Source organism: Haematobia irritans, chromosome 3 (genome assembly GCF_050003625.1).
Source record: "Haematobia irritans isolate KBUSLIRL chromosome 3, ASM5000362v1, whole genome shotgun sequence".
Classification (NCBI taxonomy): Eukaryota; Metazoa; Arthropoda; class Insecta; order Diptera; family Muscidae; genus Haematobia; species Haematobia irritans.
The window spans coordinates 104135705-104163428 of NC_134399.1; the positions used below are offsets into that span (position 1 = coordinate 104135705).

At 31.7% G+C, this 27724-nt stretch overlaps 1 protein-coding gene across 1 annotated transcript in view; it reads left to right on the forward strand.

Annotated features, from left to right (window-relative positions):
* Window positions 1-27724, forward strand: part of rtv (QVR superfamily protein rtv) — a 392548-nt gene that overhangs the window by 43606 nt on the left and 321218 nt on the right. The window contains exon 2 of the mRNA XM_075303263.1: window positions 21729-21789. The gene's annotated coding sequence lies outside the window, so the exon portion shown is untranslated. The remainder of the gene's footprint in view (window positions 1-21728; window positions 21790-27724) is intronic.

Consider the following 27724-nt stretch of genomic DNA (forward strand, 5'->3'; position numbering starts at 1 on the left):
ATACCCTCCACCATATGACGGTGGTATACAAACATTGTCATTCCGTTTGTAAGCATTAAAATCTTGGTCTCAGACCCCCATAAAGTATACACATTCTGGGTGGTGGTGACATTCTGAGTCGATCTAGCGATGTTTGTCCGTCTGTTAAAATCAGTGTTGCCAACTCCCCAAGGCCAAAAAGCACCAAAAATATATTATAAATTCTAACAAGTGGTATCACCCAACAAAATCGAAAATTAAATGCTCTACTAAAAAAAACTTGAATTTGTAATTTTATGAAGATATGAACCGCTAGTTAAGTATACACTTTGATCTGTTTTAATGCCTTCATCCAATTCATTTGATCAGTAATGCCTTTCAACTTTCAAAATATACAACTTTCAAAAATTTCAACTTTCAGTTGTGCGTGCTTTTGTGAATTTAATAAAACGTTTTTAATGATATTTTTATCAAGTTCAAAAATTCGACACTCGTCACTAGACTTTTCTACAGAATACCATAAATAACAATATTAATTAAAAAATAATCAATACCACCTTCATACCAATCAAATTCTATATTTGGCAATAAAATTGAGTTTGTTAAGCTCCAAATATTTGTATCCATTAAACTTAATACTGTGCAAAATGAAAAAGCACCAAAAGCACTAAATGGAAATGCCAGAAAGCATCAAGCTGGTGCTTTTTTTGAGAAGGCATCAAAAAGGCAATTTGGTGCTTTTTAGAAATCAACAAGTATATACGGCCGTAAGTTCGGCCAGGCCGAAGCTTATGTACCCTCCATCATGGATTGCGTAGAGACTTCTTCTAAACACTGCCATCCACAATCGAATTACTTAAGTTGCGGTAACTCTTGCCGATGGTAAGGTATCTTAAAACCTCCTAACACCATCTTCTAAATTGTATGTAAGTCCTTACGTGGTATATATTAAATCAAAAAAGATCGATCCAATACGTATATAATTCAGTTTGACAAAGTAGACATAAAATTTTGACAAAATTTTCTACAGAAATAAAATTTTAGCAAAATTTTCTATAGAAATAAAATTTTCACAAAATTTTCTATAGAAATAAAAATTTTGACAAAATTTTCAATAGAAAGAAAATTTTGACAAAAAATTCTACAGAAATAAAATTTTAACAAAATTTTCTATAGAAATAAACTTTTGACAAAATTTTCTATAGAAATAAAATCTTGGTAGATTATTTTTGGCTCGAGTGGCAACCATGATTATGAACCGAATAAAATTTGAACAAAATTTTCTATAGAAATAAAATTTTGACAATGATGAAACTTTTATTATGAATCGAATAAAATTTCAACAAAATTTTCTCTAGAAATAAAATTTTGACAAAATTTTCTATAGAAATAAAATTTTGGTAGATTATTTTTGGCTCTAGTGGCAACCATGATTATGAACCGATATGGACCAATTTTTGTGTGATTGGGTCAATTTTGGTATGGTTGTTAGCGACCATATACTAACACCACGTTCCTAATTTGAACCGGATCGGATGAATTTTGCTCCTCCAAGAGGCTCCGGAGGTCAAATCTGGAGAACGTTTTATATGGGGGCTATATATAATTATGGACCGATATGGACCAATTCTGGCACGGTTGTTAAAGATCATATACTAACACCATGTTCCAAATTACAACCAGATTGGATGAAATTTGCTTCTCTTGGAGACTTCGCAAGCCAAATCTGGGGATCGGTTTATATGGGGGCTATATATAATTATGAACCGATGTGGACCAATTTTTGCATGGTTGTTAGAGACTATATACCAATATCATGTACCAAATTTCAGGCGGATCGGCTGAAATTTGCTTCTCTTTGAGGCTCCGCAACCCAAATCTGGGGATCGGTTTATGTGGGCGCTATATATAATTAAGGACCAATGTGGACCAATTTGTGCACGGTTGTTTGAGACCATATACCAATACCATGTGCCAAATTTCAGCCGGATCGGATGCAATTTGCTTCTCTTTGAGGCTTCGCAAGTCAAATCTGGGGATCGGTTAATATGCGGGCTATATATAATTATGGACCGATGTGGACCAATTTTTGCATGATTATTAGAGACCATATACCAATACCATGTACCAAATTTCTGCCCGATCGGATGCAATTTGCTTCTCTTTGAGGCTTCGCAAGCCAAATCTGGGGATCGGTTTATATGGGGGCTATATATAGGTTAGGTTAGGTTAGGTTAAGGTGGCAGCCCGATTAAGATTCAGGCTCACTTAGACTATTCAGTCCATTGTGATACCACATTAACTAAAAGTACCTATTACATATGGGCACTTCTAGTTTTAACCGTTGAACCTTCTCGATTATATTCTTCTGTTGAACCAACCAGATTGTTCCAAAAACAGTAGCAGACTGCTTAAGTTAACGTTTTCCAGATCCGCCAGTAATCTGAAGCTATATGCTCCTAAAAGTTGCTTGCGCTTTACACAAAATGCAGGACACTCACATAAGAGGTGTTTAATTGATTCTTTTTCCTCCGCATCATGACAGCTCATACAATAGTCATTATACTTCGCGCCAATAGTTTTTGCAAAATCGCCTATCAGGCAGCGACCCGTTATAGCAGATATCAGGAGTGATATCTGACGTCTCGAGAACATTAGCATATCTAGTGTGCGGTTTAAGTTGAAATGGGGCCATATTTGCTTGGTGTCGTTACAACCCTTGCAATTCTCCCATCGAACATTTGCCATCATAACAGCCTTCTCACGCAGCATGAGCTTACAGGTAGCTAGGGGCATACCAACAAATTCTAGTTCCCCTGGAATATGTAAGGTAGTCCCTAGCCTTGCCAACTCATCCGCTTCGCAGTTCCCCGGTATGTTCCTATGGCCAGGCACCCATATTAGGTGAATATTGTACTGCTCAGCCATCTCATTGAGAGATTTGCGGCAGTCGATGGCCGTTTTCGAGTTGAGGAACACAGAGTCCAAGGATTTTATTGCAGGTTGACTGTCTGAGTATATATTAATGCCCACATTTTTTGGAACATTACTTCTCAGCCAATTCGCCACCTCTCTTATTGCTAATATTTCAGCCTGAAAAACACTACAGTGATTAGGTAATCTTTTCGCCATTCGAAGTTCCACATCATTAGAATATACTCCGAACCCCACTTGTCCATCCAATTTGGAGCCATCAGTGTAGAAATCTATATATTCTTTATTCCCCGGGGTCTGTGTGCACCACGCCTCACTGTTGGGGATTAGAGTCTCAAACTTTTTGTCGAAAAGTGGACTCGCCAAAGTGTAATCCACTACGTTAGGCACATCTGGCATTATTTTAAGGACAGAACTGTGACCGTAACCTTTTTCCGACCACAGCGATAGTTCGCGCAACCGCACAGCCGTTGTTGCAGCTGACTGTTTGGCCAAAATGTCTAAAGGCAATAGATGCAGCACGACATTAAGGGAATTTGTTCCTGTCTTGCTGAATGCGCCTGAAATACACAAACACGCCATACGCTGAACTTTATCTAAACAAGTCGGTTTCTGGAGTGCCGGCCACCAGACTACAACACCATATAGCATTATAGGTCTAACCACTGCCGTGTATAGCCAATGCACAATTTTTGGTTTCAGTCCCCACTTTTTTCCTATTGCCTTTTTGCACGAGTACAAAGCTACAGTTGCCTTTCTCGCCCTTTCTTCAATATTAAGCTTAAAGTTCAGCTTCCTGTCCAAAATAACGCCAAGGTATTTTGCACATTCACCAAAGGGAATTTCAATACCCCCTAAGGAAATAGGCCTAACCGTGGGAGTTTTGCGATCGTTGCAGTACATGACTAATTCTGTCTTTGCAGGATTTACCCCAAGACCATTGTCTTTCGCCCATTTCTCAGTCATCCGGAGGGCCCTCTGAATAATATCTCTGATCGTGGATGGGAATTTTCCCCTGACTGCCAGAGCCACATCATCTGCGTATGCCACCACTTTTATCCTTTCTTTTTCTAGAGTAACCAGAAGGCTATTTATAGCAACATTCCAAAGAAGAGGTGATAGAACTCCTCCTTGGGGAGTGCCTCTGTTCACATACCTTTGTATGTTTGCTTGTCCTAGTGTGGCTGAAATACGTCTCTTCATTAGCAGTTCGTCTAACAGCCTGAGTATACATGGATCAACATTCAGAGTTGTCAGTCCATTTAATATCGAGCTCGGATGGACATTATTGAACGCCCCTTCGATGTCTAGAAACGCCACGATTGTGTATTCTTTGACAGATAGTGAGCTTTCAATAAAGCTGACTAGCTCATGTAGTGCGGTCTCAGTAGACCTGCCCTTCGAGTATGCATGCTGTCCTTTCGAGAACAACGTTGAATCGATGCTAGTTCTAAGATAAATATCTATCATCCTCTCCAGAGTCTTAAGTAGGAATGAGGATAAGCTGATTGGTCGGAAATCCTTCGCCCTCGAGTGAGAGGCTTTTCCCGCTTTAGGTATGAAAACGACTTTTGTTTCCCTCCACTTTCCTGGGATATATGATAAGTTGATACATCCTTTATATATCACCGACAACCAGGGGATAATTTTGTCAGTTACAGCTTGTAACTCCGCCGGAGTAATTCCATCAGATCCGGGGGATTTGAATGGTCCAAAGCTATTTAGCGCCCATTTTATTCTAGTTTCCGATACAATTTCCTCGACAGGAAACGACCGCTGAGCAACTGTGGCACCGCCAGTACATGGTTCAACCGTCTGATTTCCAGGAAAATGTGTGTCCAATAGTACCTCCAGCGTCTCCTCACTGGACGTTGTCCAATTTCCCTCCGATGTTTTAATGAAACCTGGAGCGGAGTTGGTGGATGCTAGAACTTTCCGTAGTCTGGAAGCCTCGGACGTATTCTCAATACTGCTGCAATAGTCATTCCAAGAGTTATGCTGAGCCTTTCTCAGTTCTCGCTTGTATCCTCTCAGATTCCTCTTGTAAGCGTCCCAGTCCTCAGGGGCTCTGGTGGACTTTGCCTTGTTAAAGAGCTTCCTGCAGGATTTCCTCATATTACTTAATTCCGTAGACCACCATGGTGGTCGATGTTTCCCCCTTGGCTTTCCTCTAGGGCATGCAGCTTTCAGTGAGATGTTGAAGGCCTTAGTAATCCGCTCCACTGCGTGTTCGATATCTTGCACATTTCTCATATTTGTCTCTGTTATTTCCGGTATCATCATATTGAACGATTCCCTATACCTATTCCAGTCAGCTTTCCTAACATTTGGCGATAATATGGTCTTGGTGATATGAACATCAAATTTGAAACTGATGTAGCGATGATCTGAGAAGCTGTGTTCACTTAAAACATGCCACTCAGATATCATTTCATTCAGTTCTTGCGAGGCCAAGGTGATGTCCAAAACCTCTTGCCTGTTTTTAGTGACAAAGGTTGGGGCATCTCCCTTGTTGCAAACTACCAGATTAGTACGCAAAATAAACTCTGTTAGCGACTCTCCCCTTGCATTAGTATCACTGCTTCCCCATATACTATGATGCGCATTCGCATCGCATCCCATAATGAGTTTCGTCTTTGTTTTCAGTGACTCCTCAACTAAGGTCTTAACGGCACATGGAGGCATCTCCCTGTCATGTCCCATATAGACCGAAGATACCCAATATTTGCATTTGGCTATTTCTAAATTGGCAACGACAGTGTCTGCATTGCACATTGAAGGAAGCAGAAACAAGTTAAGCTCGTTTTTAGCAATTATACAGGCTCGAATTACATCATTACCAGTATACTGCAATAGTTTGAACCCCGGAGTACTTAATTCACATATTTTGTTTCTATAAACATATGGTTCTTGAATAAGAACTATGTCTATGTCCCCTTTCATCAGGAGAACTTTTAAGGCAGCACATGCAGCCTTACAATGATGAAGATTTATCTGGAGGATCCGTAGGACCATCGAGATTTTCAACAACCGTCACATCAGCCGCTTCAATCGAGTCATCAAGAATGTCCTCTTCAGAGATATCGGTGACTCTCGCAATAACCATAGGTTCGACTTTGGTGAGTTCTGAGGCAATAGAAGCCTCCTCACGCATACGGTATCTATCCATGTCTTCAACTTTGGTATCTCCCTCGACTTCGCAAGAGGATCCGCTTACTTCTGATTCAGACAGAGGCTTGTCCATTTCTGAATCCTTTAGCTGATCGTTTTTATACACCTTCATTTGGATATAATGAAAGCCATAACATACACGGCCCTGGGACTTTGCCAGATGTGGCAAAGACTGAGTGTTCAATATAAACACTGCATGCCGTCTTGGTCCATCCACTTCATCCAAACGGCCAACCTTCCAATCAGCTGTTGGAAGATCTGGATTGCATCGTTTCAGTCTATTTAAAATAGATTCAGGGTCAGAAGGGTTTGCAGGTATCCAGGCATGTGCTCTAGGTCTAGCCGGTATGTCTTTCTTCTCGACTAACTCTAGAGCAGCTCCTTCCCAAACTTCACCAATTAGTATCAGAGCAGCTTTAAAACATTCTATAGACCTCTGGTCCTCAAATGCGACTAGCTTAAATCGTCCTTGATACCAACCAGCCTCTTGGTGTCGAGGATCTGGGCCGGGAAACTTTTCCAGCACCTGTGAGTAGACGACAGACAGAGCATTCTCAATTTCCCCCCTATATATAATTATGGACCGATGTGGACCAATTTTTGCATGATTATTAGAGACCATATACCAAACACCATGTACCAAATTTCAGCCGGATCGGATGAAATATGCTTCTCTTAGAGGCTCCACAAGCCAAATCTGAGGGTCCCTTTATATGGGGGCTATACGTAAAAGTGTACCGATATGGCCCATTTTCAATACCATCCGACCTACATCGATAACAACTACTTGTGCCAAGTTTCAAGTCGATAGCTTGTTTCGTTTGGAAGTTAGCGTGATTTCAACAGATGGATGCTTAGATCGACTCAGAATTTCACCACGACCCAGAATATATATACTTTATGGGGTCTTAGAGCAATATTTCGATGTGTTACAAACGGAATGACAAAGTTAAAATACCCCCATCCTATGATGGAGGGTATAATATGGGAAACCTTTAAATCTGAAGCAATTTTAAGGAAACTTCGCAAAAGTTTATTTATGATTTTTTCTCGATATATATGTATTAGAAGTTTAGGAAAATTACAGTCATTTTTACAACTTTTCGACTAAGCAGTGGCAAGGAAAATGTTGGTATTTTGACCATTTTTGTCGAAATCAGAAAAACATATACATATATATGGGAGCTATATCTAAATCTGAACCGATTTCAACAAAATTTGGCACGCATATCAACAATGCTAATTCTACTCCCTGTGCAAAATTTCAACTAAATCGGAGTTAAAAATTGACCTCTGTGGTCATATGAGTGTAAATCGGCCGAAAGCTATATATTGGAGCTATATCTAAATCTGAACCGATTTCAACCAAATTTTGCACGCATAGCTACAATGCTAATTCTACTCATTGTGCAAAATTTCAACTTAATCGGAGCAAAAAATTAGTAAAATTAATTAGGGTAAAACTCTGGCTTCTGGGGCCATATAAGTCCATATCGGGCGAAATATATATATGGGAGCTATATCTAAATCTGAACCGATTTGTTTCAAAATCCATAGGGATCTATTGTGAGCCAAAACACATACTTGTGCCAAATTTGAAGTCGATTGGTCTAAAACTGCGACCTAGACTTTGATTACAAAAATGTGTTCACGGACAGACGGACATGGCTATATCGACTCAGGAGCCCACCCTGAGCATTTTTGCCAAAGACACCATGTGTCTATCTCGTCTCCTTCTGGGTGTTGCAAACATATGCACTAACTTATAATACCCTGTTCCACAGTGTGGAGCAGGGTATAAAAAGGATTTAATAAATAAAACGAAAGTAATTGGTAATATCATTGTGCAAAGTGGTAGGAAAAATGGACAACGATAAATATAATGTATAACAAATATATTATATAACAGTAAACGATTTAATTGTGAGGAAAGAGATTTTAAAGCATATACACGCAAAAAAATAATTCTTTCCTCCCAAACGAAATTTTAGACAAACAAAGTTCGTTTCTCATTTGCTTTTCGCTGTAAGGAAGTGTATTTGGAAGAAAAGTATATAATTTTTGTGATAAACGTTTATTCTTTTCCAGGATGTAAAAACAATTTCATAAAGACTAGCTAAAAAAAAAAACATTATTTTCTTGCTAATTGCATTGTCCCTCACATCTTTCTCACATCCACGAGGATTTTTAGTTCTTAACACCTTTTCCTGTAATACCAATAATGTAGAAGAAATTATACGATTTTATAAATTTTTAAAATTTTTTTTACCTTTCGCCTGGACGGAGAATCGAACCGCGGACCATGCACATTATAAGCCAACACACTAACCACTGAGCTATGTACCTGTTATGGTCATCAATAGATAAATATCCATATAAGTTATATTTATATAGCATAGCTTGCGGCGCCCACGAACCGAATAAACAAAGTTTATTTAACAGAAACAAACATTTAGTTTGGCACCGTGGAGCAGTGGTAGCTACGTCCGACTCTCATGCCAAGGGTCGTGGGTTCGATCCCTGCTTCGGCCAAAGTTTTTTTTTTTGCTTTTGTTTTTTTTACATATATTCCAGATATATTCGGAAGATTCCGAAAAAATGTTCAACATTACATTGTACTATATTAAATTTTGAACTGTAAAATGTGTCTTATTAAAGACCTAAAGTCAGAAAAGAACAGTGTTTGATATAAACGAAATGGACTGTGTTGTTATTTCAAAAATAACTTTTTTTATTGAAAAAATAAAAATTTTGTAACAAACGATTTTTTTTGGTGATAAAAGTTTAAAATTTTCGAAGCAATTCAAAAAACTCTAACAAAAGAAAAACGTTTTCGGTACACGTTTTCCAAACGTTTTTTTTCTTTGCGTGTAGTTAATGATCAGAACAAGATAACAACAGGAGAAAAAGAGCAGGAATTAACAGCAGCGAGACAAACAGGAACAGGGATTTGTTAACAGCAGGAACAAATAGTTGGGTGAACAGGAACATAGACTCACATAACATAACGGAGACAAACAGGAACAGGGACTTGTTTCCGACTATATAAAGTATATATATTCTTGATCAGGGAGAAATTTGAAGACGATTTAACCATGTCCGTCTGTCTATCTGTTGTAAGCACGATACAGTCTTCAATAATGAAGCAATAGTGCTAAAATTTTGTACAAACTCGTCTTTTGTCTGCAGGCAGGTCAAGCTCGAAGATGGGCTATATCGGTCCAAGTCTTGATATAGTTCCCATATAAACCGATCGCCCGATTTGGGGTCTTGAGCTTCTAGAAACCGTATATTCTATCCGACTTTTTTGAAATTGTAAATCTAGAGGTATTAGAAAACCATAAATAGGTGTGGGGGTCTATCGGTCCATATTTTTGTATAGCCCCCATATAGTCCGATCTCCCGATTTTATTTCTTGGGCTTTTAAAAACCGTATATTCAATCGGATTTGCCTGGAACTTGAAATCGAGAGGTATTTTAGGAATACCAATACTTGTGCCGAAACTGACCTGTATCGGTCCATGTTTTTATATAGCCCCAATATAGACCGTTCTCCCTATTTTTCTTCTTGAACTTCTAAAATCCCCAGTATTTATCCAATTTGCCTGAAATTGGAAATCTAGTGGTATTTTAGGGCCGTAAAGAGGTGTGTCGAAAAAGGTGATTACCGGTCCATGTTTTAGTATAGCCCCCATGTAGACAGGGCTCCCGATTTTACTTCTTGGGCTTCTAGAATCCGCAGTATTTATCCATTTTGCATGAAATTGGAAATCTAGAGCTATTTTAGGGCCATGAAGAGGTGTGCCGAAAACGATGATTACCGGTCCATGTTTTAGTATAGTCCATGTTTTAGTATAGCCCGATTTTACTTCTTGTGCTTCTAGAAACCGTAGTTTTTATCTAATTTGCAAGAAATTGAAAATCTTGAGGTTTTTTAGGACTATAAATAGGATTTGGGGTCTAGATTCTACAACCTCCATATAGACCGATTTCACTCTTTAGGATATAGAAGGCGCACTGATCATGAAAATTGCTTGAAACTGAATATAAAATTTCCGGATTTTACTTCTCGTAATCATTTAAATAATGGGAAGTAAAAATCTACAGATTTTAGATCAAGGTGCACCCAGAGAAGGAATATGATCACCTCAAACATGACCATGTGTAAATATATATTTGGTTTACCAGTTCTGTTACCCATTCTATTATATATACTATGTGTGTGTGTCTTTCTGTTCTTTTTTTATGGTTGAATTCTTTAATTTGTAATTTTCACTGCAGGTGCTAAAAATACTAAATCGACTGTGTTGGCCCACAATCCAAGTTTTATTTTGTACAACCAACAGATAAACGTCCAAGTATTTCTCTCCCTCCCAAAGAGGAAAGAATAATTTAAATTTTATTTAATTTCATTTTTCACTCCGATTAAAATTTCAAATTGATGATCATCAAAGTCAGTTTTGCTTCAGATATTGTTTTGTTGTCTCTGTAAATGGTAAACCATTTTGAAGAGAATGAAAAATTCCAACAGTTGAGTGACAAGTTTTTAATGAAATTTTCACTGATTATGCTAATTGTGTTAGTACAGCCCAAGAAAATACGGCGTTTCAGTAGAAAACAATATCGAGCTAGCTAGGTATGTTCCTTTGGCCCTAAAATAACCACAAGTACTACGGTTGTTTGCTACGCGCAAAGAAAACCAAATATATACGGCCGTAAGTTCGGTCAAGCCGAATCGTATGTACTTTCCAGCATGGATTACGTAGAAACTTCTACTAAAGACTTGCATTGACAATCGAATTACTTGGGTTGTGGTAGTACTTACAGATTGCAAGGTATCCTAAAAATTAAATTCTTAACATCGTCTTCCATCCGATCCGGCTGAAATTTGGAACATGGTGTTAGTATATGGTCTTTAACAACCGTGCCAGAATTGGTCCATATCGGTCCATAATTATATATAGCCTCCATATAAAACGTTCTCCAAATTTGACCTCCGGAGCCTCTTGGAGAAGTAAAATTCATCCGATTCGGTTTAAATTTCGAACGTGGTGTTAGTATATGGCCGCTAACAACCATTCCAAAATGGGTCCATATCGGTCTATAGTTATATATAGCCGATCCCCAATCACACAAAAATTGGTCCATATCGGTTCATAATCATAGATGCCACTCGAGCCAAAAATAATCTACCAAACTGTTATTTCTATAGAAAATTCTGTTAAAAATTTTTTTTTTATAGAAAATTTTGTTAAAATTTCATTTCTATAGAAAATTTTGTCAAAACTTTATTTCTATAGAAAATGTTGTCAAACTGAATTATATTCGTATTTAATCGGTCTTGTGTAATTTAATATATACCACGTATGAACTTACTTATAATTTAGAAGACGGTGTTAGGAGGTTTTAAGATACCTTGGCAAGCGTTAGCGCAACCCAAGTAATTCGATTGTGGATGGCAGTGTTTAGAAGAAGTTTCTACGCAATCCAGGGTGGAATTAAATCGGGAAATCGGTCTATATGGGGGCTATACCAAAACATGGCTCGATACACACCAAATTTTGCTGATATATTTGTGGTTCTAAAATATCTAGGTTTCCAATTTCAGGTAAAGTAGATAAAAACTACAGATTCTAGCAGCCCAAGAAATAAATTCGGGAGGTAGGTCTATATGGGGGCTATACCAAAACATGGTTCGATAGACACCATATTTGGCTGATATATTTCTGGTCCTAAAATATCTAGGTTTCCAATTTCAGGTAAAGTGGATAAAAACTACAGATTCTAGCAGCCCAAGAAATAAATTCGGGAGGTAGGTCTATATGGGGGCTATACCAACACAGGTCCTCAAATACCTCTATAATTCAAATTTCAGACAAATTGGGTAAAAACTAGGAATTCTAGAAGCCCAAGAAGTAAAATCGGGAGATCAGTCTATATGGGGGCTATACCAAAACATAGACCGATACGGATCATTTTCGACACACCTCTTTATGGTCCTAAAATACTTATAGATTTCTAATTTCTGGCAAATTGGATAAAAACTACGGATTCTACAAGCCCAAGAAGTAAAATCGTGGACGAATACACGTCATTTTCGACACACCAATTTGTTGTCCTAAAATACCGTTTTCAATTTCAGCCAAATTGGATAGGAAATACAGTTTCTCGACGCCCAAGAAGTAAAATCAGGAGATCGGTCTATATGGGGGTTATAGCAAAACCTGGGCCGATACTGACCATTTTCGATACATCTCTTTATGGTCCCAAAATACTTCTCGATTTCCAATTTCAGGCAAATCGAATTGTAAATATAGTTTCTAGACGCCGAAGAAGTAAAATCGGGAATTCGGTCTATATGGGGGCTATACTAAAACATGGACCGATACACCACATTTTCGACACACCAAATTGCGGTCTTAAGATACATCTGGATGGTCCTAAAATACCTTTATATTTCCAATTTCAGGCAAATTGGATAAAACCTACGGATTCTAGAAGCCCAAGAAGTAAAATCGGGAGATCAGTCCATATGGGGGCTATACCAAAACATGGACCGATACTTTCGGCATACCTCTTTGTGACCCTAGAATACTTCTAGATTTCCAACTTTCAGCAAATTGGATAAAAACTACGGTTTTTATAAGCCCAAGACCCCAAATCGGGATGTCGATTTATATGGGGACTATATCAAAACTTGGATCGATATAGCCCATTTTCGAACTGCCTGCAAACAAAAAACGAATCTGTGCCAAATTTCAGGACGATAGCGCCATTATTGAAGGCTGTTGCGTGATTACAACAGACAGACAGACGGACAGACAAACATGCTTATATCGTCTTAGAATTTCCCCCTGATCAAGAATTTGTATATTTTACATAGTCGGAAATCGATATTTCGATGTGTTACAAACGGAATGACAAACTTATTATACCCCGTCCCCATTCTATGGTGGTGGGTATAAAAATATATAAAATTAAATAATTTATTCTACATTGTTTGTATTGCAGAAAAAGGTGCTTAGAACTAACTAAACCTCAAGGATGTGGGAAAGATGAGAGGGAAGATGCAATTAGCCAGGAACATATTTTGAGTTAGTCTTTATGAAATGATTTTTTGCATCCAGTAAAAAAATCAACGTTTATCACAAAAACTATATATACTTTTTGTCCAAAAAAAGCTTCCTTACAGTGAAAAGCAAGTGGGAAACGCTATTTGTTTGTTTAAAATTTCGTTTGGGAGGAAAGAATTATTTTTCCGTTTATTTCGGAGAATTTCTCGCTAAAATCGAGGATACATTTACAGGATACACCTACATTTGGAATCACCCATACAAATTGTAGACCGCATTCAATTGGTCAAAAATTTCGACTTCATTGCAACCTGAAGAATTTTTCTATTTGCCGACATAATCTTTGTTAGAATTCATAATACTGTAGATACCATGGCTACCATCCATGCCTCTAATGATGACTACAATAGAAAGCTGGGAAAAATATATTACTATCGTTTATGGGACATAGAAAATTTTGCATTGTCATCAACAAATGCGGAACTAAAGATTTGTAAAAAAATAACATCTATAAAAAAATTCTGAATTTGTTATAGTCATTGCTATGCATTCGAAAATCATTTAACAAAATTTAAAACACATGAACTCCAAAAATATTTTTATTAAAATATAAAACTCTTGAGAGCTCAATATTTGGTGTGTCATACTTCTTCACGCCACATAAAAGCCCATTAAAATATGAAAATATTAAAAAATGGAAAGGGAAAACTATCTAGAGTATTCGATATGGATGGAATATTTCCACCACTCACTCGTCGTCACATCGCTGTTCGAACGTCAGCCGTTTTTGTATTGTATTGTTAAATAACACATTAAACATCAACGACAAAGAGAAAGGACCTATAGAGATAAATAATGCAATATCATGCAGTAGCAAATAATTAACAAAACAATTGAAAAAATGATTCATTCATTCATCCAAGCGTCAATTCAATTATACACTCTCAAAAAACTTTTAGGGTATCAACTGATCAAATGTATAAACACCAAATTGATATTTTTTAGCCGATAATATATATACGTTTCTACTGATTCACAGGGTATAATAAGTTTGTGCATTTGTAAGTAATGCCAAGAATGACGACTCTGAGACCCATTGTATTCTGATCGTCCTAAAATTAAATTCTAAGTCGATTTAGCTATATTCGCCTGGCCTTCATCCTGTTCACATATTTCGGTGTGCAATTTACAGCTCGCAGTTTAAGTCCGATCATTCTCAAATTTGGCATTTAGTCTTAATTCGACTCCAGACAATTTCTATTGATTTTGAACAAAAATATGAAATTTCTTGCAAAATAAAATACAGTCGAAGTTCGCTTTTACGAACGATATATTTTCAGGCATTTTCTTTATTTAGAAAAATTCGTTAACTCGAACGGGAGTATAAAAATCGTACTTTTTTTACCACGAGAGAAAATTCATAAGCATTTGGCAAAATTAAAGTACTACAGAGGTGCCTAAAGATATTACTTTAACTAATCATTTAAAACTGATGAATTCGATATATATAGATTAGGTTAGATTAGATTGAACAGATGATTCAATTTTCGCAGTCTAATGAGGGCCTATAACACCCATGTCAATATTGGCCTTGATGAGTGCTCTAACTTCTTAGACAAATTCCCTAATTTGTTTCCAGTCCCTGGTTTCGAGCTGGGTCAGGCAAAGGTAGTGTTAATAGTAAAATCCTAACAACGGTTACCACACTGAAAAAATATTGACCTAATATGGAAAATTATGCAACTTAAATTTTAGGAATCGAAATTTACCTAAAGTTAAGGGCAAAATTCTTTAAAATAATGACATTTTAATTAAACGAAAGTTTATAATCCTTATTTCAAAAAATTTTTTTTCATTAAATTTAGGACACAAATCTTGAAATTTTCCGTCTCTCTTCTGAAGTTGTAGATCTTTGAAGTAAGGCAAATTTTCCTTAAAATAAAGAAAAACATTTTTAATTTAAAGAAATCGTCTTCAACTCAATTGACATATTGCATTTTTAAATATAAGATAAAATCGCTCCAAATATAAGCTAAGACTTATTTTAAGAATTTGCATCTTTGGTTTAACGTTTTTGTTTTTAACATTAAGAAAACTGTTTTTACTTTGAAGTGCCTGTCATAATTTGGATTTTAAATTGGAATTTGTTTGTAGATAAATACCTTTATTAATATATCGCAAAAAGAGTATAATAATTCGATGAATGTGATCTGTATCTAATTTTAATTTTATTTATCCTAGATATAAAGTCAGGGAGATTTGTCAAAGATGTCTTTATTTTAAAGAAGCCGCATGGTTGGCTCCGAATCAATACCAAAAACCTGAAGGGAAGGTCAAAATCTTTGGATCCAAGTTAACTTTTTTTTTAGTGCACAGTTGGTAGAATTCTACCAAAAATGGCAGATTTTTTACTGTTTGGTAGATTGATAGAATTTTTGATGTTTTGGTAGATTTTGCAATATATTCCTCTTCAACTAAGAGGTACTTCACAAATTGCCTTTCGAAATAAAATGTTGAAAAAAATTTCTATAGAAGTAACATTTTGAAAAAATTGTCTACACAAATAACATTTTGACAAAATATTCTATAGAAATAAAATTTGACAAAACTTTCTATAGAAATAAAATTTTGACAAAATTTTCTATAGAAATAAACTTTTGACAAAACTTTTTGTAAAAAAAAATGTTTTAAAATTGCCTTACGAAATAAAATGTTGAAAAAAATTTTCTATAGAAGTAACATTTTGAAAAAATTTTCTACAGAAATAAAACTTTGACAAAATTTGCTATAGAAATCAAATGTTGACAAAATTTTCTATCGAAATAAAATGTTGACCAAATTTATAGAAAATTTGGAAATAAAATTTTGACAAAAATTTCTATAGAAATAAAGTTTTGACAAAATTTTCTACAGATATAAAATGTTGACAAAATTTTCTATAGAAATAAAATTTTGAAAAATTTTCTATAGAAATCAAATTTGGACAAAATTTTCTATAGAAATAAAATTTTGACTAACTCTTCTATAGAAATAAAATTGTGACAAAATTTTCTACAGAAATAAAATTTTGACAAAATTTTCTTTAGAAATAAAATTTTGAAAAAATTTTCTATACAAATAAAATTTTGCAAAAATGTTCAATAGATATAAAATGTTAACTAAATTTTCTATAGAAATAAAATTTTTACAAACTCATCCATAGAAATAAAATTTTCTATAGAAATAAAAAAATAGAATATAAAAAAAAATTTGAAAAAATGTAAAATGTTGAAAAAAATTTTCTATAGAAGTAACATTTTGAAAAAATTTTCTACAGAAATAAAACTTTGACAAAATTTGCTATAGAAATCAAATGTTGACAAAATTTTCTATCGAAATAAAATGTTGACCAAATTTATAGAAAATTTGGAAATAAAATTTTGACAAAAATTTCTATAGAAATAAAGTTTTGACAAAATTTTCTACAGATATAAAATGTTGACAAAATTTTCTATAGAAATAAAATTTTGAAAAATTTTCTATAGAAATCAAATTTGGACAAAATTTTCTATAGAAATAAAATTTTGACTAACTCTTCTATAGAAATAAAATTGTGACAAAATTTTCTACAGAAATAAAATTTTGACAAAATTTTCTTTAGAAATAAAATTTTGAAAAAATTTTCTATACAAATAAAATTTTGCAAAAATGTTCAATAGATATAAAATGTTGACTAAATTTTCTATAGAAATAAAATTTTTACAAACTCATCCATAGAAATAAAATTTTCTATAGAAATAAAAAAATAGAATATAAAAAAAATTTGAAAAAATGTCTGTAGAAATAAAATTTTGACAACCTCTTCTATAGCAATTATATATATATATATATATATATATATATATATATATATATATATATATATATATATATATATATATATATATATATATATATATATATATATATATATATATATATATATATATATATATATATATATATTTTTTTTTTTTTTTTTTTTTTTTTTTTTTTTGAAGTATATAAAATTTTGAAAAAAGTTCTATAGATATGAAATCTTGACAAAATTTTTTATAGAAATAAAATTTTTACAAACTCGTCCATAGAAATAAAATTTTGACAACATTTTCTATAGAAATAAAATTTTGACAACATTTTTTATAGAAATAAAATGTTGAAAAACTCTTCTACAGAAATTATATTTTTGACAAAATTTTCTATAGAAGTAAAATTTTGACAAAAATTTCCATAGAAATAAAAATTTGACATAATTTTCTACAGAAATAAAATTTTGACAAAATTTTCTATAGGAATAAAATGTTGACAAAATTTTCCATAGAAATAAAAATTTGACACAATTTTCCAAAAGAATAAAATCTTGGCAAAATTTTTTATAGAAATGAAATTTTGACAAACTTTTCTATAGAAATAAATTTGACAAAATTTTCTATAGAAATAAAATTTGGACAATATTTTCTATACAAATAAAATTTTGAAAAAAATTTTTTAAAATTCTATAGAAAGAAAATCTAGATAAAATTTTCTGTAGAAATAAAATTTTGGCAAAATTTTGACAAAAATTTCTATAGAAATAAAATGTTTACAAAATTTTGTATTTCTATAAAAATAAAATCTTTACAAAAATTTCTATAGAAATATAGTTTTGACAAAATTTTCTATAAAAAAAAAAAATGTTTTGTCAACATTTTCTATAGAAATAAAATTTTGACATAATGTTCTATAGAAATTCAATTTAGAAAAAAAAAACTATAGAAATAAGGTCTTGACAAAATTTTCTGTGGAAGTACAATTTTGAGAACATTTTTTATAGAAATAAAATTTTGACAAAATTTTTATAGAAATAAAATTTTGACCAAATTTTCTATAGACATAAAATTTGGACCAAATTTTCTATAGAAATAAAATTTTGACAAAATTTTCCATAGAAATAAAATTTTGAAAAACATTTCTGTAGAAATAAAATTTTGACAACATTTTGGATAGAAATAAAATTTTGACAAACTCTTCGATAGAAATTATATTTTTGACAAAATTTTTTATAGAAATAAAATTTTGACAAAACTTTTGACAGAAATTTCTATAGAAATAAAATTTTTCCTAAATTTTCTATCGAAATAAAATGTTGACCAAATTTTCTATAGAAATAAAATTTTGACAAAAATTTCTATAGAAATAAAACTTTTACAAAATTTTCTATCGAAATAAAATGTTGACAAAATTTTGTATAGAAATAAAATTTTGACAAAATTTTCTATAGAAATCAAATTTGGACAAAATTTTCTATAGAAATAAAATGTTGACAAACTCTTCTATAGAAATAAAATTGTGACAAAATTTTCTATAGAAATAAAATTTTGACAAAATTTTCTTTAGAAACAAAATTTTTTCAAAATTTTCTATAGAAATAAAATTTTGAAAAAATGTTCAATAGATATAAAATTTTCTATAGAAATAAAATTTTCACACAATTTTCAATAGAAATAAAAATTTGACAAAATTTTCTACAGAAATAAAATTTTGACTAAATTTTCTATAGGACAAAATTTTTCATAGAAAAAAATTCTTGGCAAAATTTTTTATAGAAATAATGTTTTGACAAAGTTTTCTATAGAAATAAAATTTTAATAACATTTTCTATCGAAATAAAATGTTGACAAAATTTTGTATAGAAATAAAATTTTGACAAAATTTTCTATAGAAATCAAATTTGGACAAAATTTTCTATAGAAATAAAATGTTGATAAACTCTTCTATAGAAATAAAATTGTGACAAAATTTTCTATAGAAATAAAATTTTGACAAAATTTTCTTTAGAAATATAATTTTTTCAAAATTTTCTATAGAAATAAAATTTAAAAAAAATGTTCAATAGATATAAAATTTTCTATAGAAATAAAATTTTCACACAATTTTCAATAGAAATAAAAATTTGACAAAATTTTCTACAGAAATAAAATTTTGACAAAATTTTCTTTAGGACAAATTTTTTCATAGAAATAAATTCTTGGCAAAATTTTTTATAGAAATAATGTTTTGACAAAGTTTTCTATAGAAATAAAATTTTAATAACATTTTCTAAAGAAATAACATTTTGACAAAATTTTTTATAAAAATAAAATTTTGACAAAATTTTCCAAAGAAATAAAATCTTGGCAAAATTTTTTATAGAAATGAAATTTTGACAAAATTTTCTATAGAAATTAATTTGACAAAATTTTCTATATAAATAAAATTTGAACAAAATTTTCTATATAAATAAAATTTTGACAAACTCTATAGTAATAAAATTTGCATACAATTTTTCTATAGGAATAAAATTTTGACAAAGTTTTTGATAGAAATAAAATTTTGACAAACTCTTCTATAGAAATTATATTTTTGTCAAAAATTTTTTATAGAAATTAAATTTTGACAAAACTTTCTATAGAAATAAAAATTTTGATAAAATTTTCTACAGAAATAAAATTTTGACAAACTTTTCTATAGCAACAAAATCTTGACAAAATTTTCTATAAAAATAACATTTTGAAAAAAATTTCTATGAAAAAAAAATTAAAAAAACCTATAGAAAGAAAATCTTGATAAAATTTTCTATAGAAATAAAATTTTCGCAAAATTTTGACAAAAATTTCTATAGAAATAAATTTTTTACAAACACATCCATAAAACTAAAATTTTGTAGAAAATTTGTATAGAAATAAAATCTTAACAACATACTCTATAGAAATAAACTTTTGACAAATTTTCCTACAGAAATAAAATTTTAACAAAATTTTCTAAAAAAAAATCTTAAAAAAGTGTCTATAGAAATAAAATTTGGCAACATTTTTTATAGAAATAAAATTTTGACAAACTCTTCTATAGAAATTATATTTTTGTCAAAATTTTCTATAGAAATAAAATTTTGACAAAGTTTTGTATAGAAATCAAAATTTGACATAATGTTCTACAGAAATAAAATTATGACAAAATTTTCTATTGAAATAAAATGTTGACAAAATTTTCTATAGAAATAACGTTTTGAAAAAAATTTCTACAGAAATAAAATCTTGGCAACATTTTCTACAGAAATAAATTTTTGACAAAATTTTCTATAGAAATAAAATGTTGACAAAATTTTCTATAGCAATAAAATTTTGACAAAATTTTTTATAGAAATAAAATTTTACAAAATTTTTTATAGAAACAAAATTCTCTCAAAATTTGCAATGGAAATAAAATTTTGTCAAAATTTTCAATAAAAATAAAATTTTGACAAATTTTTCTATAGAAATAAAATTTTGACAAAATTTTCTGTAGAAATAAAATCTTGATAAAAATTTCTATAGAAATAAAGTTCTGACAAAATTTTCTATAAAAATAAAATGTTGCCAAAATTTTCTATAGAAATAACATTTTGAAAAAATATTTAAATGTTTGAATATACGTTTCCAAACATTTGATTGAATCTTACGATCTTTGTAAGGCCGTACTTTTTGGGCGTTTCCGAAAGACTTAAACCATTCTCACAATTGTCAGATTAAAAGCGTTTTCGTTAAATTAACCGTTCGTTATTTAGAATTCTCAATGTTAAGAATTTATGACGTTTAGGATCCCTGACAGCATTATGAATTAGCAACTTTTTTGGTAAGATACTAAAAGTTGGGCGTAAGGTGAGAAGTAGTCCATCCTGAGGGTTTAACCTTTTTAGCGAACCTTGTATACCAATGAATAGGTAATAAATTATAATATTATATTATAATTATTATAAATACTAACTATTGTTTATATCAGTTTAATTTTTACTCTTTTTTGCAACAAAATTTTCTCTCGAAATCAACAGGCCGCAATTATGTAAGACATCATTTAATGGTTATTAGTGTCGAGTCAAAACAAATTTGTTTCGCTATCAGGATTTTAAAATCGCTTGCATTTTTGCAATCTTTCAGAGATGCTTTATGGTATCTGCCCGCACCATATCATAAGATGATCCCCTGGATGTGGGCAAATTTATGACGGATGTGCAGGTGCAGATTACTCACCAAACCACACAAAACCGAAATGGTCAGGAAAAGTGATTCAACAACTCTTGTTTTGTCGGTTACTAATCGCGACATGGAAAAGCGCAGCGAAATTTACTTTTTGCTATGTCTCGTCATCGTATATAAGTTGATGGTTTTTTTTTTTCAAAATTAAAAAAAAAAAACTAGAGTACGTTCAACATTTACCAGTTTATTAAGAAGTTATGCAATTAATACAAGGCCTACATTACGATGATGACAACGATGATGGTGAATATTTGCTTGCTTTCAAAATCACTTTTTAATTTCAATTAAATGATTGTCATTTACTCTGAACACTTTTGTTTACCAATGAAAAAAAATGGAAAGAGAAAAAAATTAATAAACAAAAATTAAATACTCTTTAAACTGCCAAGCTCATAAAAGCATTAATGCCAATTTTAGCAACTCCACAGGCTCTAACAAATCAAGTTTTATTTTATTGCAATCTTGTTTTCTTACCGCCACTTATGAAGTTTAGTAATTTTTTGTTTGTTTTTCACTTTTTCAGCATTATTAACAAATTTCATTTAATCGGATTAATCATTTTTAAGGCATCACTGCACAACTGGGTAATTATCAGCTTCTCTTCAATTTAGCGTAAGTCGTTTAAAAATACAATCAAGTTGGCCGTTTTATCTGTGCAGCTTAGTTATAATTGTTATTATATTATTTAACAAATTATGAATAATACGTTTAGCTGCAAGGATAGCAAAAACCAGATTCCAATGTAGCTTGGGAAAATATATCTGACTCCGATATGATAATAATGTTAACTAAGCAATTCTTTCTTCATCAAAGAATACAAAATAAATTTTGTATTATTATATACTTTAAATTTTAAATAAAAGTGTAAACTAGCAGAGAGTAACAACCAGGGCTGTGGAGTCGGAGTCTGAAGATTTTGCTGGAGTCGAAGTCGGAGCCGGAGTCGTATAAATTTTGCTCGACTCCGACTCTGGCGAAACAACATTTGAAAAACACTTCATATCTTTGTAACTAAAGTAATATTTCAACAAATTAGATTCGATTGGGGTTTTTAATCAAACAACGAAAAACTAAGTACTGGATTTCAGGCTATTCAAAGTGTATTTATATGGGTGAAATTTCACGGTGATATAAAAAGTAGGTTTTACTAGAAAATGGCCTGAATTGATCAATTGTATAGTCCATTTGTAACATATTAAACTATCGTTTTTTAATCCGATATATGCTCTTGATAAAGGTAAAATTTTAAGGCAATATAGCAGTAGAAACTAACATTCTTAATTTTTGGCAGGCATGTCGAGTTCAAAGATGGGTCATACCCAGGGCTGCCAATTTTGCCGATTTATCGGCATTTTGACGATATTTTACTCAAAAAATATCAAATGCCGATTTTCGTTTTTTGTCCCAAATATGACGATATTAGCTCCGTTCAAAAATGTTGACTAGAAGCAGTTTGTTTACACGATTAGAGACAGCAAAAGAGAGAATCCATTTGACTGTTGTCAGGTGGAGAAATTGCAAGTTTTTGCTAGAGATTTCATGCATGTAGGAGCTATACTTCATTTTACATCTACAGTTTTAGTATCAAGGTTGCCACTCGTGCCAAAAATAATCCACCAAAAACTGATTGATATTGCATTTATAAAAAATTTTGTTAAAATTTTATTTGTACAGAAAAAGTTGTTAAAATTTTATTTCTATAAAAAATTTTGTCAAAATTTTATTACTATAGAAATTTTTGTCAAAAATGTATTTCTAAAGAAAGTGTTGTCAAAATTTTATTTCTATAGAAAACTTTGTCAAAATTTTATTTCCATAGAAAATTTTGTCAAAATTTCATTTCTATAGAAAATTTTGTAAAAACTTCATTTTTATAGCAAATTTTGTCAAAATTTTATTTTTATAGCAAATTTTGTCAAAATTTTATTTCTGTAGAAATTTTTGTCAACATTTTATTCCTATAGAAAATCTTGTAAAAATTTTATTTCTATAGAAAATTTTGTCAAAATTTTATTTCTATAGAAAATGTTGTCAAAATTTTATTTCTATAGAAAATGTTGTCAAGATTTTATTTCTAAAGAAAATTTTTTCAAAATGTTATTTCTATAGAAAATGTCAAAATTTTATTTCTATAGAAAAATTTCTCAAAATTTTATTTCTATAGAAAATTTTGTCAAAACTTTATTTTTATAGCAAATTTTGTCAAAACTTTATTTCTATAGAAAATTTTGTCAAAATTTTATTTCTATAGAAAATTTTGTCAAAATTTTATTTCTATAGAAAATTTTGTCAAAATTTTATTTCTATAGAAAATGTTGACAAAATTTTATTTCTATAGAAAATTTTGTCAAAATTTTATTTCTATAGAAAATTTTGTCAAAATTTTATTTCTATAGAAAATTTTGTCAAAATTTTATTTCTATAGAAAATTTTGTCAAAATTTTATTTCTATAGAAAATTTTGTCAAAATTTTATTTCTATAGAAAATTTTGTCAAAATTTTATTTCTATAGAAAATTTTGTCAAAATTGTATTTCTATAGAAAATTTGGTCAAAATTTTATTTCTATAGCAAATTTTGTCAAAATTTTATTTCTATAGATTTTTTTTTTCAAAAAATTATTTCTAAAGAAAATTCAAAATTTTGTTTCTGCCCAATTGTATATTCCCCGACATCTTTCTCACTTCCACGAGATTTTTTAGTTCTTAGCACCTTTTTCTGTAATACAAACATTGTAGAAGAAATTATTCAATTTTATGATTTTTTTATTTTAATTTTACCTTTTGCCGGACGGGGATTCGAACAGCGGACCACACAGTTTGTAAGGATCAAAGAAGTAGCTGATCAATTGCCCAAGGAAAAATAAAATGTTAATTTTGTAATAACAAGCAACAACCACCAACTTAATTCAATATCGCTCCCTGTTAAATAGCGCTCCAAGCTACTAAACACATATATGTTTATAGGCTATTTCTAAATTAATATATGTTTGCATCCAAGCATATTATATTTACAAACATTTTATGTCCCAAACATAATATGTTCTAACATATTAACATATATGTCCCAAACATGTTATGCTAGTTTATGAACATTATATGCTTGCACTCAAAAATATTGTGTTTAAAAATGTGTGTTCCAAACATATAATGTTTATAGCCAAACAAATGAAAAACAGTCTTTTTCATCCGTGTATATAGTCTTGTGTCGTATTTTAATTTATTGGTCTGAAATTAAAGTGTAGAGTCCTTTACATTCCTAAAATGCTGAGATTATTCGTCGAGTTCTATCAAAAATTAAAATTAGAGTTCTTTTGGACATATAAACACATATGGCAAAATAGAATATTTATATCGGTCTATTTTTGGAACACTACACCTTAAACTTATAATTGGAATACTGTTAAAATGAGATTTAGGTACACCACCTGGAGTCGACTCCGGAGTCGGAGTCGAGGCTAATAAGAAATGCTGGAGTCGGAGCCGGAGTCGAGCAAAATTGACTCGACTCCACAGCCCTGGTAACAACTATCCGGGCAGTTGATGTTTTGATATCTTGTCAGAGAGGGAATGTCTCAATTTTTTCCGCTTTCATTGATATCCCAGCAAAAAAAGCGTCGCCAAAAAAGTACTGAAAATGTTATTTTTTGATCCGAAGTGGTGCAAAATTGACGTAGAAACGAAAATTTAAAATGGGCTTGTCATAAGACGGAAGTCCTCCATGTCAACAGCCGTTGCACTGAATTTGCATCACTTCTTTAGGTATGATCCGAATTCAATGTTTTGGACTTAAATTAAAAAATTCTGTGATATTTTGTCAAATAAACAATTTTTATAATTTTTTATAATTTTTAATGGATTCTGACGCTTGCCGGAAACGTTTGACCTCAAATATTTTCAAAAATTCACAATTTTTTCAGATTGGAATTAACATTTTTTTCGACAAAATTTAAATGATTTGTACCATTTTATGAATTCTTATTCTGTTTTTAACCTATTTGAATTAAAAAAAAGTTAAAATTGTCGATTAAAAGTATGAAAAAACAAAGTTATAAAAAATTGAATGAAAAGAAATTCCTGGGTTCTGTTTTTAACCTATTTGAATTAAAAAAAGTTAAAATTGTCGATTAAAAGTATGAAAAAACAAAGTTATAAAAAATTTAATGAAAAGAATTTCCTGGGTAGTTAAAATAAAGAACATCATTGGGAGTGCATCTTCTGGAAGTGATATTAAAGTTGTGCCTTTGGAAGAACTTCCAAAATTTTTTGCTGGGATATTCAGAGAAGAAATGACAAAAAGAGAGAAGTGACATGTTATACTTAATTTATCGATCTTTCTACGTGGAGGGGACTCCCCTTTCCCAAATTTTCTTGTTCGATCTTACATAAAATTCTGTGTTTTTGTTTCTTACAATTTTTACGGAAAGGCGCTATCCCCTGGGCCATAGTCAAAGACGATAGAATAGAAAGATGTAAAATGGGCTTGTTGTTATTCATTTTCGTCAAAAAAACAGAGATTAGTACCATACATGTTCCATGAGGAATTGCAACTTTTTTCGATTTCTCTTTTCATTTTGCATTCGTAACAAAACAATTTACTTATTTTAGCAATTTTTTTAATTTTTAAAAGAACAAAACCACTTCGGACAATATTTTATTAATAACTAGCGTAATCCAGCCCGCTTAGTTGCGCGTCCCGAAGCATATTTTCGTTAACTTAGTCAACCATATCATTCGATCTGAAACAAAATTCGAAAAAAATTGAACTCTTTTAAAGAGTAGGGTCTGGGGAAGTCTGGCACAAAATCTGAAGAACTGATTAATCAATCCATGGTTTCCACACACGTGTCCCGTACATTTCAAAAAAATTGGACTACTTGCTTTTTCGTTTATATACAGAAATTGGGTGGTTATGCAGATGTAAACGGACGTCCGTTAGGGTGTGTTCCCTTTCAACCAATTTTTTAGTTTTTTAATTGTTCTATATTCAAATCGTTGAACAATCTTCTAGATTTTCTGTGAATTTCAAGCGTGGTTTGTCAAGGAGAGGTATACATCTCCTTAACATACCGTCCAATAAATCGTAAAAAGTAAAAGTACTTAAAACTTGCCCAAAATAACATTTGTTAAAGTGTTCGACTCGCAGAATATGTCTTTACCAAACATATACCGGCAGATGAGCACCTTCTACATTGCCTGTCAACTTCATGAAAATTTAAGTTTTATACTTAAAAAAGTCTGGCAGAAACCTGTGGAATATCATAAAATTATGTACAGAGTTCCCATTTATCGGCAATCCTCTACTTTCTATTTTCAAAAGATCGGACAAAAGGGAACCCCCCTCCTTCGCTCCTCCCCGACCAAATATCGTAATTCCACGTACCCTATATTCATTTCACAAACTACCCAACTTCCAACTATATCAAAACCGGGACCGATATAGCCCATCTTCGTACTTGACCTGACTGCAAACAAAAGACGAGTTTGTGCAAAATTTCAGCACGATTGCTTCATTATTGAAGACTGTAGCGTGGTTACAACAGACAGACAGACGGACATGGTTATATCGTCTTAGAATTTCTCCCTGATGAAGAATATATAGACTTTATAAAGTCGGAAACCGATATTTCGATGTGTTACAAACGGAATGACAAACTTATTATACCCCCGTAACCATTCTATGGTGGCGGGTATAAAAATCATATACCTCATACAAATCTCATAATTTCCCAAAAATTTCAGTAAGTCGACAAATTTTTGTTATTTCACTGTACTTTAAAAAATTTCGCACAAAGGGAAGGCCCCCTTCCTCGGCCAAATATCGAAAAATAAAGTAGCTGTTCTTTGCCTAGACGACCCTATTCAACTTTCCCTGAAAAATTCAAGCAAATCAGATAATTTTGTTCAAATTTTCAAAAGGTCGGGCGCGTCCAAATATTAAAAAATCAGGTACCCCATAATAAATTCATAATCTCGTGGCGTGTTCTCTGTAAATCACTTTTTGTTTTTTTACTGTACTTTAATTTTCTTTGCTATAAACCTCTCAGAGCCCGAGTTAAACTGTCAGAAAGGAAAAGCCGACTTATTTTTATATACGAGGGCAGTTCGAAAACTTCTTAGCCTAGCACAAAAAGCGCGGTATAAACAGAAAAAAGTTAAGTGTTTTGGAAACTTCCATCTCTGTTATGAACACAGGTTAAATTTTCTTCCTTTTCTGGCAATTCTATCCCTTGATTAAAATAGTTTTCCTCAAGGTCTTCAAAATAGTGGTTTACAACTGTAATTGCATCTTCATTTGAGGTAAAACGCTTACCAGCAAGGATTTTTTTTTTAGATTTGGGAACAAGTAAAAGTCACTGGGAGCTAAATCAGGAGAATAAGGTGGGTGGTCAAGCAACTCGTACTCTAATTCGTTGATTTTAGCCATTGTTAGAACACCAGAGAGAATAAAAACACAAGAGGACGAAAATTTCTCTTCTACAAAAACAACAAATGTCAACCGTATAGATGTCGCACAATGC